This window comes from Equus caballus, chromosome 15 (genome assembly GCF_041296265.1).
Source record: "Equus caballus isolate H_3958 breed thoroughbred chromosome 15, TB-T2T, whole genome shotgun sequence".
Taxonomy (NCBI): domain Eukaryota; kingdom Metazoa; phylum Chordata; class Mammalia; order Perissodactyla; family Equidae; genus Equus; species Equus caballus.
In genome coordinates this window covers 92,257,193-92,271,204 of record NC_091698.1, presented here as the reverse complement: position 1 = coordinate 92,271,204, position 14,012 = coordinate 92,257,193, and the positions used below count along the sequence as shown (strand labels likewise).

General features: G+C 39.2%; 2 long non-coding RNA genes across 3 annotated transcripts in view; one reads left to right on the top strand and one right to left on the bottom strand.

The window, feature by feature from the left end:
• LOC111768151 (uncharacterized) overlaps positions 1–790 on the bottom strand; it is a 32,521-nt gene extending 31,731 nt beyond the window's left edge. Inside the window, exon 1 of the long non-coding RNA XR_002800293.2 lies at positions 464–790. This is a non-coding gene — a long non-coding RNA (uncharacterized lncRNA). The remainder of the gene's footprint in view (positions 1–463) is intronic.
• Positions 1–13,257, top strand: part of LOC138917900 (uncharacterized) — a 44,030-nt gene extending 30,773 nt beyond the window's left edge. The window contains exons 2-3 of one of the 2 annotated variants that reach the window (XR_011426555.1): positions 7,772–9,110; positions 9,944–12,353. This is a non-coding gene — a long non-coding RNA (uncharacterized lncRNA). Of the gene's footprint in view, positions 1–7,771; positions 9,111–9,943; positions 12,354–12,672 lie in introns of those variants that run through there. The other variant, XR_011426556.1, reaches the window with a different exon arrangement.
• Positions 13,258–14,012: the final 755 nt, after the last annotated feature.

Sequence of the window (14,012 nt, the reverse complement as noted above, 5' to 3'; positions counted from 1 at the left end):
TGAAGGCAAATAGAAGAATTTATGCTTTTTTTCTGAAGATTTTGGAAGGCTTTGCTTTTTGTTCAGAAAGTGTGGTAAAGTAACTGTACATTTACAGAAAGCTCTGCCAACCATCACATTGAAACGAAATAGAAAATCTCAGCTGTGCTACAACTAAGAAAGGTCCCTAATCTCACACTACAATCTCTGAAAAATATCTGTAAGATGCAATTTTATTTTTATCAAATTGAATCTGGCCTGAAGTTGACAAAGAACAACTCTCCTTAAGATCAAAGTTGAACCTAGTGTGGGGAAAAGGATAATGATTTCTGAAGGCCCCCAGTAATATCTCTGTGATTGGAGGTAATGAGACTGGAACATAAATAGGCCACATAAAGGGCAGGGAAAAAATTTAGTTCGTTTCAATTTTACAGATTAGCAGAGATGGTGGGGCAAGGAGAGAAACAGCACGAACATACTTTACCATTGTCTTCTCTGGTCCAGCTTCCAAACAGGAGAGATGATATATGGACGTGAGCTGACTTTTCAGCAATAGGCCCAATTCAGGAGAAATTATACAGCTATCCACCAAAAAGAAGAAGGAGATGATTCATTGCTACTCATCTTCTCACCAAAGTGGGCAACTGACAAGTGACTATGTGCTGAAATCCAAGACGTGGACGTTCCCCAAACTTGAAAGCATAAAGCATACGCTAAAAAACAGTGAAGATGTTCCTGCGTTCACGGAGAAACTCAGAAACAGAACTCCACAGTCGAATATTCCCCAAGCCCCAGAAATTTCCTCTCAGATAAATTCTTCATCCAACATCCAACTTTTCACTCAATTCCTAAGGGAGGAGGCTGAAGGGACTTTTTGAGTTAATAAGGAAGACAGTCAAAAATATCCCTCCTATACTATTTTGGGGAAAATAGCCAGCTGAGTGGGAATTGCCCCATTCAAAGAGAATGAAGGAGAAATTTATCAGCCTGTGGTCTATGCATAGTCGTAAAGTAAAAAAAAAAAAAAAAAAAAAAAAAAAAAAATTCGGCCTGGCTTCGTCACCAACTGGTTAAAGTCCTGCATGCTTTGCTGTAGTGGTCTGGGTTTGTGGGTTCGGATCTTGGGCACAGACCTACTCCACTCACCAGCCACACTGTGGAGGTGTTCCACATCTAAAAAACTAGAGGAGGGTTTGCACAGATGTTAGCTCAGGGCTAATCTTCCTTGAGGAGGGAGTGGAGGCACCATAACACAGGGCAATAATGCCGTATCTGGGAAGAGATTTACCTTCCTGCCATAAACAACAAGAAATTTGAAAATACCACTTTTACATACAGAGAAACAGGTAGTACAGGAATATAATCCTTAAGAACATTACATTTTCTGGACGATGGTGTAGGGAGGGGATCACAACAGGATATGTGTTCTCACTCAGTGAATGAGACAAAAGAAAAAGAGTTTGGGAAAGAATGCTGGAGATGGGGAAGGTATGTAGATAAAGAGTCCCAGAAAGCTATAAACTGTCTTCTGGAATCTTCAGCTGAATATTAACCAGCGCTCGTGTAAACTGAAACTCCAAGTGGGATATATGAGGTTGGTTCAAAATAGAAAATCTACTAATGTGATTTGCCAAATATGTTAATTTTCTATTGCTCATGTAATAAATTTCCACGAACTTAGTGGATTAAAATAATACAAGTTTATCACTTTGTAGTTCTGAAGGTCAAAAGTCTGATGCAGATCTCACTGGGCTGAGATGAAGGTGCCAGCAAGGCTGCATTCATTTTTGGAGGCTCCAGAGGAGAATTCGCTTTCTTGCTCATTCAGGTTGTTGGCAGAAGCCAGCACCCTGTGGTTGTAGTACTGAGCTCTCCGTTTTCTTGCTGGCTGTAAACTGAGTGCTGTTCCCAGTGTCTAGAGGCCATTGCATTGGCTCATGGTTCCTTTTCTCCAACTTCAAAGCCAGTAATGCTGGGCCGAGTCCTTCTAACACCACATCTTTCTGACCCTCTCTTGTGCTCTTCTCTTCCACTTTTTAAGGATCGTGTGATAGGACTGGACCCACTTGTATAATCCGGGATAATCTCTCCATCTAGAGGTTTATGTTTAATCACTCTAGCGTGTAAACTAACATAGTCACCGGTTCCAGGGGTTAGGATGTGAACAGCTTTCCGCCTACCACATGATATCAAGAGACTGATGGAGAAAAGCTATGGAATCATTTCAATAATGTTAAAAGAATATTCAGTGACATTAAACAGTTTATCATTATTAATATATCTTAATAAATTAGAAATAGAAAAGATCTTTTAAACCTGAGAAAAGGTGTCTTGCCAAAGAATCCTACAGAAAATATAGTCAATAATAAAATGTTAAAAACATTCCCCCAAAGATACAGAGAACAACAAGGATGCTAATTATCAACTCTTCTTAACCGGTCATCGTACCCAAAAAACTAATATAAGAAAAATAAAGCAGGGGTGTGGGATTTGGAAAGGAGGAATTAAACTATCGTTATTCCCAGGTAACATCATTGTTTCCACAGAGAACCCAAACACAACTATGAGAAAATTGTTAAAATTAATAACTGAGATTAGTAATGCTACCTAATATAATATTAATAAGCAAAAGCCAATTGTACTTTGAACACCAGCCCACAGATTTAAAAAAATGTGATTTCATCAAAACATAAGAAAATATAAGGTACTTAGAATAAACCTAATCAAATATGTGCAAGGAATGTATGGAAAAATTTTAAAACATTTTTGCAAGACAGTTTTAAAATTCTAAATAAGTTGAGGGACATATCTTGTTCATGAATAGGAAGATTCAATATGATACAAAAATATAAACTAAAATCGATCTATAGATCCGATACAATTCTAATCAAAATCTCTGCAGGGTCTAGACAAGGTGATTCTAAAATTCATATGAAAGAGTAAAACGGCAACGGTAGGAAAAAGATTCTGAAGAAGTAAAAGGTAGAAGAACTGACCCTATCAGATATCAATAATTCTTACGAGGCTATAGTGATTATGATGGAGTTAGGGATAATTAGATAGATCAATGGTATTGGTTCAAAGGATAGAGAAATCGATTAATGGAACTGAATGAAAACTCAGAAAATGGCATTTACAGAAACTTTATACATAACAGAGGTAGCTGGAAGATTACTGGGGATGTATTATTAGTTTTGAAATAGTTGAGTATCAGTATAGGAAAAGTTAAAATGGAACTCTATCTCACACCCTACCAAAAAATCAATTCTAGTTAGAATAAAGGCTTAAGTGTGAAAAGCAAAAGATCAAAATTTTGAAGTCAATATAAGGAATATGACATCAGGACGGTAAAGAATTTCTTAAGCAAGTCATAAAAAGCACAAACAATATAGGAAAATATTGAGAATTTTATTATAGTAAAATTAAGATTTTCCCATCTTTCAAAAGCCATCATAATCAAATGGAAAACACAGACCAAAATATGGCAAAAAATATTTATCATCCATGTAACAGTCATAGGAGAAATATCTGTAATGTATAATAAACTACTACAAATCAATAAGACTGAAAACCGAAAAACGAGGAAAGGATTAGATAGATGTTTTGCAAAGGAAGTAACACTTTTAGCACATCAACTGTATGTTCAGTCTCTTTAATAATCAGGGAAATACAAATTAAAACCATGATGAAACACCAACCAGATTGACAAAAATTATGACGTTACATGATTCCAAGTGTTGGCAAGGCTGTAGAACAATGGGAATACTAACCTACTGCTTGTTGGAATGCAAATTGTTCTGCACCCCCACCTTACAGTATGACATTATCTAGAAAACTTGTAAATTTGAGCACTCTACAATCCAGCTGTCCTCTTCTAGGTAATTCCCTAGAGAAAGCTTTCCACATGAGTATCAGAAAATATGCATGAGGATTCACAGAAGACATGGTTTGCAACAGTAAAACACTGAACACAAACCAAATGCATTAATGTATTATGATCTATATGAACCAGAGAATACACTATAGCAAGGAAAATAAATTAACCATAGTTACATACATAGGAATATATCCTGCAACTGCTGCTTTCTCGTCTATCTTTGTCAATGATTCATTTTTTGATTCTTTGAAACTTTGTTTCCTCACTTGCAAGATTAGAGAGTTTGAATGAGATGCTCAGGGAGCCTTCTAGCTTTGAAGTTTGATTCCCTTTATTTGCTTTTCTCTCCCGAGAAGAGTAGAGTTTCATACGCTATTGCTCCTCGATTGTGTCCACTCTCCTAGCATGTATTCTTAGAACACACTTTAGTTTCACGTGATTAATCTGCTAGGCTACTTGCAAAATGGATGTAGATTTACTTGGTCACCAGTGGGCAATAGGGAAAGATACATGCTTTTAATTTCTCTTGTAAGATTATTACACATTCTATGGGGCCAAAGTGAGCGAACTTTAGACTGTGGACACCAGGTGTTGTTGGAAGGAAAAGCCGATTGTTCTTTCTTTCTTCCCTAAAGGATCATGACTATGATCTGTCATATTTGCTTCCGAGTGACTTTGGCCAATGGGTGGAAGAGGAGCAAAAATGAACGGAACAGGAGGGTGCCTAGAGGAGCTCATGGAGGCTCAGCCTCATCTCAAGTGCAAGCATTTCACTCCTGGGCTCAGAGGTTTCAGAAAATGAGGCACTGAGTGGGGAGAGGTAAAAGGTATCTTGGGTTTGATCTCCCCTTGTGCTTTGGGTTTACTCCATGACTTTTTTCCTCAATATTTTTGGATTTTGCTTTTGACACTTATTCATAATCTTCAGTCTAGGCATAACTTGATTGATTTTAGTCTTTAGCATCAAAGTTCTCTGAAATTCAGTGCCCTGAGACTGCGGGAAATCCCTGCGTCTCTGGAATCAGAATATGGGCTTTGCTGCCCTCTGCTGTTGGACGGGGCGATACTTTACCTAGGAGGAGGAAGAAAGAGCAGCCAGGCCCTCTGATGTCAGGAAAAAGTGTGGCAAGAAGAGTCAGGAGCAGAATGGCTCTTGTTCTGGACGCTGGCATAAGTGACATAGCCTTGCATATTCCCACTACGGCACGAGGAGGAATTTCTTCAACCTTCCAGGGACTTCATGGATGTTAGATAAAAAGTTTTACTTTACATGAGGGTATCTTTCCTATTACAAAAAATGCCACACAATGTTTTAAATGTTATACTGATGTGCTCATTAATGGTTTTTATAGTAAAAACTGTCAATGTCCCACCCATCTTTCCTTGGCCTACTTCTAAGATCCACTGCTGACACCAGCTATCTTGACTGATTACCTGGAAACCACACTGAGACAAAAAGCTGCATACAGAAGGTTTATGGTGGATTACTTTCAGGAGATATACCTATAAAGAGGTGAGGTAGGCAGAATTGGGCAGAGAGAAAAGGTGACCGATAATGTGGTTACAACGGAGGCCTCAGCCAATCCTACAGGGAGCTCTGGAGCTCAAATGGCCTTTTAGAATTGTTCCAAGTTGAGACAAGGAGGAGTGGGACTTTCATCCCTGCCCTGGCCAATCGTTGTCCATGGGCCACCTCCTGTCAGGGCATAACCTTGGACAAGGCAGCTCCCTAAGGCCAAAGGTCATTCCCTGTCAAGGTCACAATTATAAATTATCAGAAGCTGATCTTTCCAGATGCTGAGACCATAGTACCTTGGCCCTGGTGAAGGGATTTGGGCAGCATAATACAATATCCACTCACTGAGGATTGCCTGGTTAGGGGATTACAGAATTTTGAATTGAAAAGTCTCTAGTTGGAGGAGGCCCACCTTCCAACGTGAGCTTTGAATATTCTTTACATATTTGGGATTATTTGAACTGAGTCTTGAGAAATGGAGGTCTCTGCACAAAGGATTGCTGGAGAGGAAGAGAAGCTGAGTGGAAGATGTAGCAACATAAAGGGATAGAGGCAGAATATTCCAGAACAAGTCTTTGCAACAGCAAGATTCTGGATATGCAGATAACTATTCTGAAGGGGAACAGCAAGCTGCAAGTTTGGTAATAGTAAGCTAACTCAAAGAAATGTAAAATTAGTCTTGGAGATTGTCCAAGTCCCAGTTCTGTGGCTGACTAGCTGTGTGCCATTAGACCGGTTTCTTAATCTCTGCAAGCTTCAGTTTACTCATCTATGTAAATCGAGAATAATAATAGTAACTTCCTCACATAGTTTCAACGAAAATTAGAGACCCACATAAAACTGGAACCCCAAAAGACTACAACCTCAGTGTTAGGAACGAGCAATAAATAAATCTCACTATATATATACACACACACATATATATCTGTGTGTGCGCCCGTGTGCATGCATATATAAATATGCATTCATGTTTGCATATGAATATCTATATATCTGTCTACATCTGTATCTACATATATCTTAGTGGTTCTCAATTAGAGGTAATTTTCTTCCCAAGAGGATATTTGTCAATGTCTGGAGACATATTTGGTTGTCATAGTCCCTGGGAGAGAGGGTGCTACTGCTATCTAGTTGCACCTAGTGGCTCTAGAGACCAGCGATGCTGCTGAAAATCCTACAATGCACAGGACTGTTCGCCACAAGAAAAAATTATCTGGCCCCACATTTCAACAGTGCTAAGGTCAAGAAACTCTGATCTATCTATACTTTTATATCATATCTATTTTGTCACTGTGTGTAGCCCAGAGTAACAAAAAACATGTGTCTATAATTGCTATTATTCTGATGATTCCAGGGTTTGGAATATGCTTCCAGGCTCCTACTACATATCCATTCACCATTCTTCATTAGTAACAGAACCCACTATTCATAAGGCAATGTGTCCAGTTCATTTCTCAGTTTTCTTTTTTTTTTTTTAAAGGTATGCTTTTTTGGTGAGGAAGATTGGCTCTGAGCTAACATCTATTGCCAATCTTCCTCATTTTTTTCTCCCCAAATGCCCAGTACATAGTTGTATATTCTAGTCGTAAGTCATTTTAGTTCCTCTATGTGGGATGCTGTCACAGCATGGCTTGATGAGTAGTGTGTAGGTCCATGCCCAGGATCTGAACTGGCAAACCCTGGGCCACTGAAGCAGAGCACAAGAGCTTAACCATTCAGCCACAGGGCTGGCCCTCTCAGTTTTCTTGCAACAAAGGTGGTCATCTTGCACAATTCTGGCTAATGAATTGTCAGTAGAAGTCTTCCAGTGAAGCTGATATTTTCTGATAAAAGGGAAGAATTCTGAAAGGTCACCTCAGCTCCAGAGCTCCCTGTAAGACTGGCGAAGGCCTCAGTTGTAACTGCATTATGGGGCACCTTCTTTCTCTGCCCGTGTCTGCCTACCTCACTTTATAGGTATATCTCCTGAAAGTGATCAGCAATAAACCTCTGGTGTGCAGCTTTTTGACTCACAGTGGTTTCCGGATAATCAACTAGATGATTGGTGTCAGAAGTAGAAAAAGAGGGACAGAGACAGGCTTTGTTTCCTGCAATATCATGTACTAGATACACAAAAATGCCTTCCTTAGAAAAATAAGCTTAAAACTCCATTAAACATTTAAAAATAAAGACTTTCTTTAAGTCCCTTGTTGATTTTGCAAGAAAGTAAGTCTTCCTTAGAAACCCAAAACAGAGTGAGGTAAGTGAATGCTGGGTAAGCGAAGCTGAGTAAAATAGCTTTTACTTTAGCGGAATCTGTTCAGGCATTGAAGGAAAAAAATGTTTTATTTGAGAATGTATAATCACAAACAAGCTCTCAAAAGCAGAGAATTTAAATTAAAGTATTCCTTCATTGATAGGGCTCCCAAGGAAGTGAAAGAAACAAACTTTCTCCGGAGGAACACAACTTCAAAAGAAGCCTTGAGAATTCCCAAAGATGAAGTTGTAAAGAATGTGAACTCACAGGCGAAAGAATGTGAGAAAATCATGTACTGTGACTAAGAATCAACAGCAACAACAGATAATAGAATTGGTTCCACAAAAATCCAATCAGTCCACAATTGTTCAAGGAAAACCTTTGGAACTAGATACGGTTCAGAATACAGAACTTTTTGGCTATTTAAAAGTATGGTAAAATCCATTTATGGTCGATTCTGTAACAGCCTGAGTGGAGTCTGCAGTAACATTATATAATCAAAATTTCCAGAGGAAAATACAGGAAGTGGTAGAAACAGAACCTGAACAGTCTCAGGGCAATGCAGTTTGGATGTTGCTGTGATGAGTACTGTTCACCCTCTTCTCAGAAGAAAATCGTGTTTTCAGAGCTTTTTGACGTCAGAATTTCAGATAGGGGATTTTGAAACTGAATTGGGATATCGGATATGCCATGTAAAATAAGTATATTGAATATTTTTTGGAAAATAAAAGAGACACTTAAAAAACATAAGCCAGAAATAAGAGAGAATGAAAGCACATTTGAAAAAACCAGCCAAATAGAACTTCTAGAAATAAAAATTACATGATTGAAATTTAAAACACAATGGATGCATTAAGCCAGAATATTAGACTCGCCTAAAGAAAGAATTAGTAAAGTAGTTTTGCTCAGGAGGTGGGTAAACCAATTAACCTAAGATGTTGTTAAGTACTCATATTAAATGATCTAAAAATAGCTACAAAAATATAACTACCAAATTAGTAAGGGGGAATGTAATGAGAAAAAGGAAAAAATAAAAGAGAAATTCAATCAATGCAAAAGAAGGCAAAAACAAGGAGGAAAATCTTCTTCCAAACAAAACTAAAAAACTCAAAATAGCACAAAACAAGACGGTAGATAAATCTAATTATAATATTAATTACCACAAATATAAATGGACTTTATTCATTTTAATTAAAAGAAAATGACTTTCATCCTCTATTTTTAAATTGCGTCTATGTTTTAAAAAAACACCTTAAAACATAAGCAGAGAGTTTACATCAAACCGTTAGGAAAAGATATTCCAGATACCTAATAGCCTAAGTAAATCTGGTATGGCTATACAAATATTACGCATTTGGGGACTTCAACTTTTGGTTATGACGGAGTAAGTGGCTCCAGACTTGCTCTCCCACTGCAACCAATCAGACAACTGGAGTAAAGATATGAAACGACTACTTTCACACATTAGACAACTGGCAGAACAGGACTGGGATATAAACAAGGTAAGCCCTGCTGAACCCTGCCTTTCTGCATGGAGGTACTTTCTGGGCAGCAGCTCATGGAAGGAGAGTCCAAGCCAGCACAGGAGTGTCACTGAGATGAAGAGACAGATTGTTGAGATCTGGGAGGCGGAGGTGGTGGGAGTTTGCAGGGCAGAGTACAGGAAAGGAGGAAGCAGAGGAAGAGATCCAGAAATGTACATCAGAGTTCCCTTGGGTCTTTTGCTAAATACCAAGCCATGAACACATAGGGTCAAACTTCATGAGGCTGGACAAAGGAGGAATGCCAGGTTGTGTAAGCTGAACAGACACCTGACACAGCTGGGAAATGTTCGAGGTTCCACCTCTTGGTGGAGCAAGTAGACAGAAAATCAGTAAGGTTCTATAAGCCCTGAAGAACACCATCAAGTATCTCGTCTTTATTGATATTCATAGGACAATACACCGACAATAGTGAAATATCCATTTTTTAAGAGTATATGAAACATAAGCAAATATAAATAAATTTTAAAGGATGAAAATTGTACAGAGTATTTTCTCTGACTTCAGTGCCTGGGTTCCCTAATTAATGGGAGCGGGAGGATGAGGGAGAATTGTGCAGATCCCAAACTGCCGTCTCCTTAGAATTTTCCAGGGGTGAGTCCTAAGAGGAGGTACATGCAATGACTAGAAAGTGCCACTAGGAGGAAGTATTTGCTCATGAAACCAACGACCTGAGCAATCAGTAACAGACTCAGATCCAGGCTATACGCCTGGATTATCCCAGGAAATGGGAACTGAAATAGTCCAATGAAGTATAAACTGAAAGACATTCTTGCTGAATCTCTTCTTGCCAGTGTTCCAGTTCAGCCAGAGGATGACCAGAACATTCGACCCTTACCTGCTGTTTACCCACAAGCTATGACATTTCCTGGTGACCTGACCCTGGATCCCTGGCATGGGCTCAGAGGGCTGCTGTGTCTCTGAGACATCTCCTCCATTCACCATCCCAGGGAATCTCTTCTTCCTTCTCATCTCAAAGGGCAGCACCGTCCAGTTGCTGTATGAGAAATCTCAAAGGTGATGAACATAGGGCAGACAGTTTTTAATGAATCTCCGTGACAAACTTCAGACTCTGATTTAGTCCTATCTCACCTCTTAGGGAGTAAGGCAGACTTGGGTTCAAATCTCAGCTCTTCTATTTACTAGCTGCATGAACCTGGGTAAATTTCTTAACTCTCAGACTTTTTGGTTTACTCATCTAACACAGGAAGCTGCTGTGAAGATTAAATCAGAACAATGAATGCAAAGCACCCAGCACTTAGTAAAGGCCCAAGAAGTGAGTTCCTTCATTCTGTTAGCTATTTTCTTAACCAACCAGCCTTCTTTTATTTTATTTTGAGGAAGATTAGCCCTGAGCTAACTGCCACCAATCCTACTCTTTTTGGTGAGGAAGGCTGGCCCTGAGCTAACATCCATGCCCATCTTCCTCTACTTCATCTGTGGGACGCCTACCACAGCATGGCTTGCTAAGTAGTGTCACGTCCACACCCAGGATCCGAACCAGCGAACCTGGGCCGCTGAAGTGGAAGGTGCATGCTTAACTGCTGTGCCACCCCAAGCAGCCTTCTTTTAATGTGTCCAGCCTTGTGCTGATGTTTCCGGTGATAAAAGTATTCTAAGAAAGTAATCTGAGATGTTTGTTCAAAGCTCGAGCCAGGTGTGTGGAGAAGAACTCTGTAATTTGCAATAGAACATTGCTTCTCAAACTGCAGACATTCTGATTCCAACTTTGTAGTTTCTGCTCTGTTTGCTATCTGCTTGTTCCCTTATTTGTTTAATATTTTTTAAATCAGTTGATCTTTTTTAAACTTAAATTTATCTTAAGAGGAAAATTATCTCTCTTCTGTAAATGGAAAACTAGCACCACTTGCAATAAATATACGGTCATTATAAAAATGAACATTAAAATAAACCAAGTAATTAAATAGTGTAACTACAAGTAATAGACCACTATATCAAAGTATTTCTGAGGGTCTGCAGTAAGCTTACTAGTCCTAGGTAAGTTTGGTAAGTCATTTCAATCTGTATAGTAGTTACCCCTCATCCATAGGGGATACGCTCCAGTACCCCCAATGGATGCCTGAAATCATGGATAGCACTAAACCCCATTTATACTACGTTTTTTCCTATACGCATATAGCTATGATAAAGTCTAATTTACAAATTAGGCACAGTAAAAGATTAACAATAACTAATAATAAAATAGAACAATTAGAACAATATATTGTAATTCTTCTGAGAGAGAATGTGGTCTCTCTCAAAATATCTTGTTGTGCTATACTCAGTCTTCTTCATCATGAAATGATGCAATGCCTACGTGATGAGATGAAGTGAAGTGAATGACGTAGGCAATGCGATGTAGCATTTCGGGTGGGATGGAGTGGGATAGCAGGAGATGTCACCAAGCTACTCAGAATGGCGCACAGTTTAAAACTTATGAACTGTTTATTTCCGGAATTTTTCATTTAATATTTTTGCACCAGGGTTGACCATTGATAACTGAAACTGCAGAAAGTGAAGCCACGAATAAGAGGGGACTATTGTATATACCAGGAGTTTAGTGACTTCAGTTATCATAATGAGCACAAATACAGTTCTAATTGAATGTGCAAAGAAAATATATCTTCATTATTCTTAATAACTAATTTGATCTCTTTTACATGCTTCTACCTGGTAATTCAGTCCATTCCCATAAGTTAAAATGTCTCTTCAGAAGCTCTGTCTCGGCTAAATTATCCAATTAAATTCTCAGCTTTCGGATGTCTCCTGTCTTCCTCTGTTTCCCTCCAAGCTGGCAGCTGGGTTATGGTGAGGGCTATAGCTTTTGTGATCTTGTGTTGATGCCTGTGTGGGCATGACATCCATGAAGTATGATACTGACCCTCTGCTGAAGTCTAGAGGCCAGAGTGTCTGCCTGAACTCTCAAATGCCCGACTCTATGGTCCAAGCTCTGACTCCGGGCCCTTGTGTTGCACTGACCTTCTTCTAATGTCCTCATTCCTTCTCCAGGACACTCAGTGCATAGCCACTTTGCTCTCCCTCTTTCTCTCTTTTCTCCCCACTAACCGCTAGCTAAAAATGTCTGCTTATCACTCCATCCAGCATTAGTGCTTGATAACTTGAAGATGGAGATAAAGAGATTTCTTACTATTAAATCCTAGTTTTGACATAAAGTCAAAAGTTAACTCTTCCTTTCACTTCCCATTTTTTCTCTAATATATATACTGTATATATCTCTCTGAGGTGAACGGATACCCTTGGCAGAGTGAGGAAAGATCAATTCAAGAAAATGCAAAAAAGAAAAGCAAACTAAGATACATAAAAAAAAAATGCTTGGGGCCGGCCCCCCTCTCTGACTGTTTTAAACAACATTGAGCAGTAGCACAGAGGATGTTTCAAGACTAGGTACATTTGTGAATATAATATTCCACCATATTTTCAATGTATGTGTATATCATGGGACTCAGGAAGCACCAGTCTCCATGCTTATGAATGATTTGATGTTTCTGCTCTCCATTACCAGTGCAGCAAGCCAGTCCTCCCCCAGCCTACACCAAGCTCTCAACTCTGCCAGAAGGAAAGTCTCCCTCCTGATCTGCAATGCTCTTAGTAAGCTTCACCATGCAAACTGTGCCAGAAGTCATGAGTCCAGGAGCCAGAGCTGCACGGCACACTTGGGTCTGAAGAGTTTCCTGTATCACAGTAGTTTTTACCAGGGGTTGATCTTGCCTCCCAGAGCACATTTGCAATGTCTAGAGACATTTTGATTGTCATGACTGGAAAGTTGCTATTCATCTAAGGGGTAGGGGCCAGGGATGCTGCTAAACATCCTACAATGCACAGGACAGCTCACAGTGAAGATAATATGTTGGTGTTGCCAAAGTTGAGAACTCAGGTCTGCTCTACCAGAATGCAGAAGGAAGTATAACGAACAATCTTTCAAGCCATGAGAAGACAGAAGCAGTCTTGTTGCTTTCAATGTTTGATCTCAATTCTCTATCTGCAGTGCCTCTTGGAGCCTGGTAACTGAAGACACTCTAAAATCTATGTCTCTATAGAATGAGAGACTGTCAATAAATGAGAGAGTGCGTGAATGCTAATAAACAAATATTCCGTTTTAAGTATTCTTTCTTGAAGTCTATTGCCAGTGGGAGGATTCTGGTGAGGACCAGGCAGAATTAAGAGTGGGAGTGGTGGTGAGAGGTGAAGAAAAGAAGGAAATTTGGTTAGAAATAATATTTCCTTTTTTTATTTTTTATTTTTTACTTATTTTGGTAAAGCAAATGTGATCCCTAAGGGGTGGTAATCCCTGACAAATATTAGAAAATCTTTTCTTTTTTCTTCCCTCAACCTCCCACCCTCTCTGCTGTAACCATCACCTTCCTCCGCTGCCACCTGTGCCCCTCACCTGGGGGCCGTGTCCCGCTCTGTACCCTCTCCCCCAATGGATGGGCAGGTGCTCATCCTTAGCAAATCTTATTGCCACTATTAATTCAGTAGGATATTTACTGTCTCATAGCTTTTATGAAGACAAGACAAGATTTGTAAAATGTCTTCCATGTTTTCCCAAGCATCATACTTTCAAAAATTTCTAATCAACCTGCAGAATATTCAAAGTGGATGAGTCATTCTGAGGTTCCATCATTGAATCTTTTTCAAAGTGAAGGAGGGAAGCCTGTAATTGTTCCATTTATCCCATTACTGCAAACTAGTAAGATACTTTCTACCAGGATGCTAGTTTGCTTTATGTCCATTTTTGCTTAATGGACAGTCAAGTTGAAAGAAGTGCATTTTTTAATTTAAACTTTTTTATTTTTCAGTAATTGTAGGTTCAAGTGCAGTTATAAGAGATAGTACAGAGAG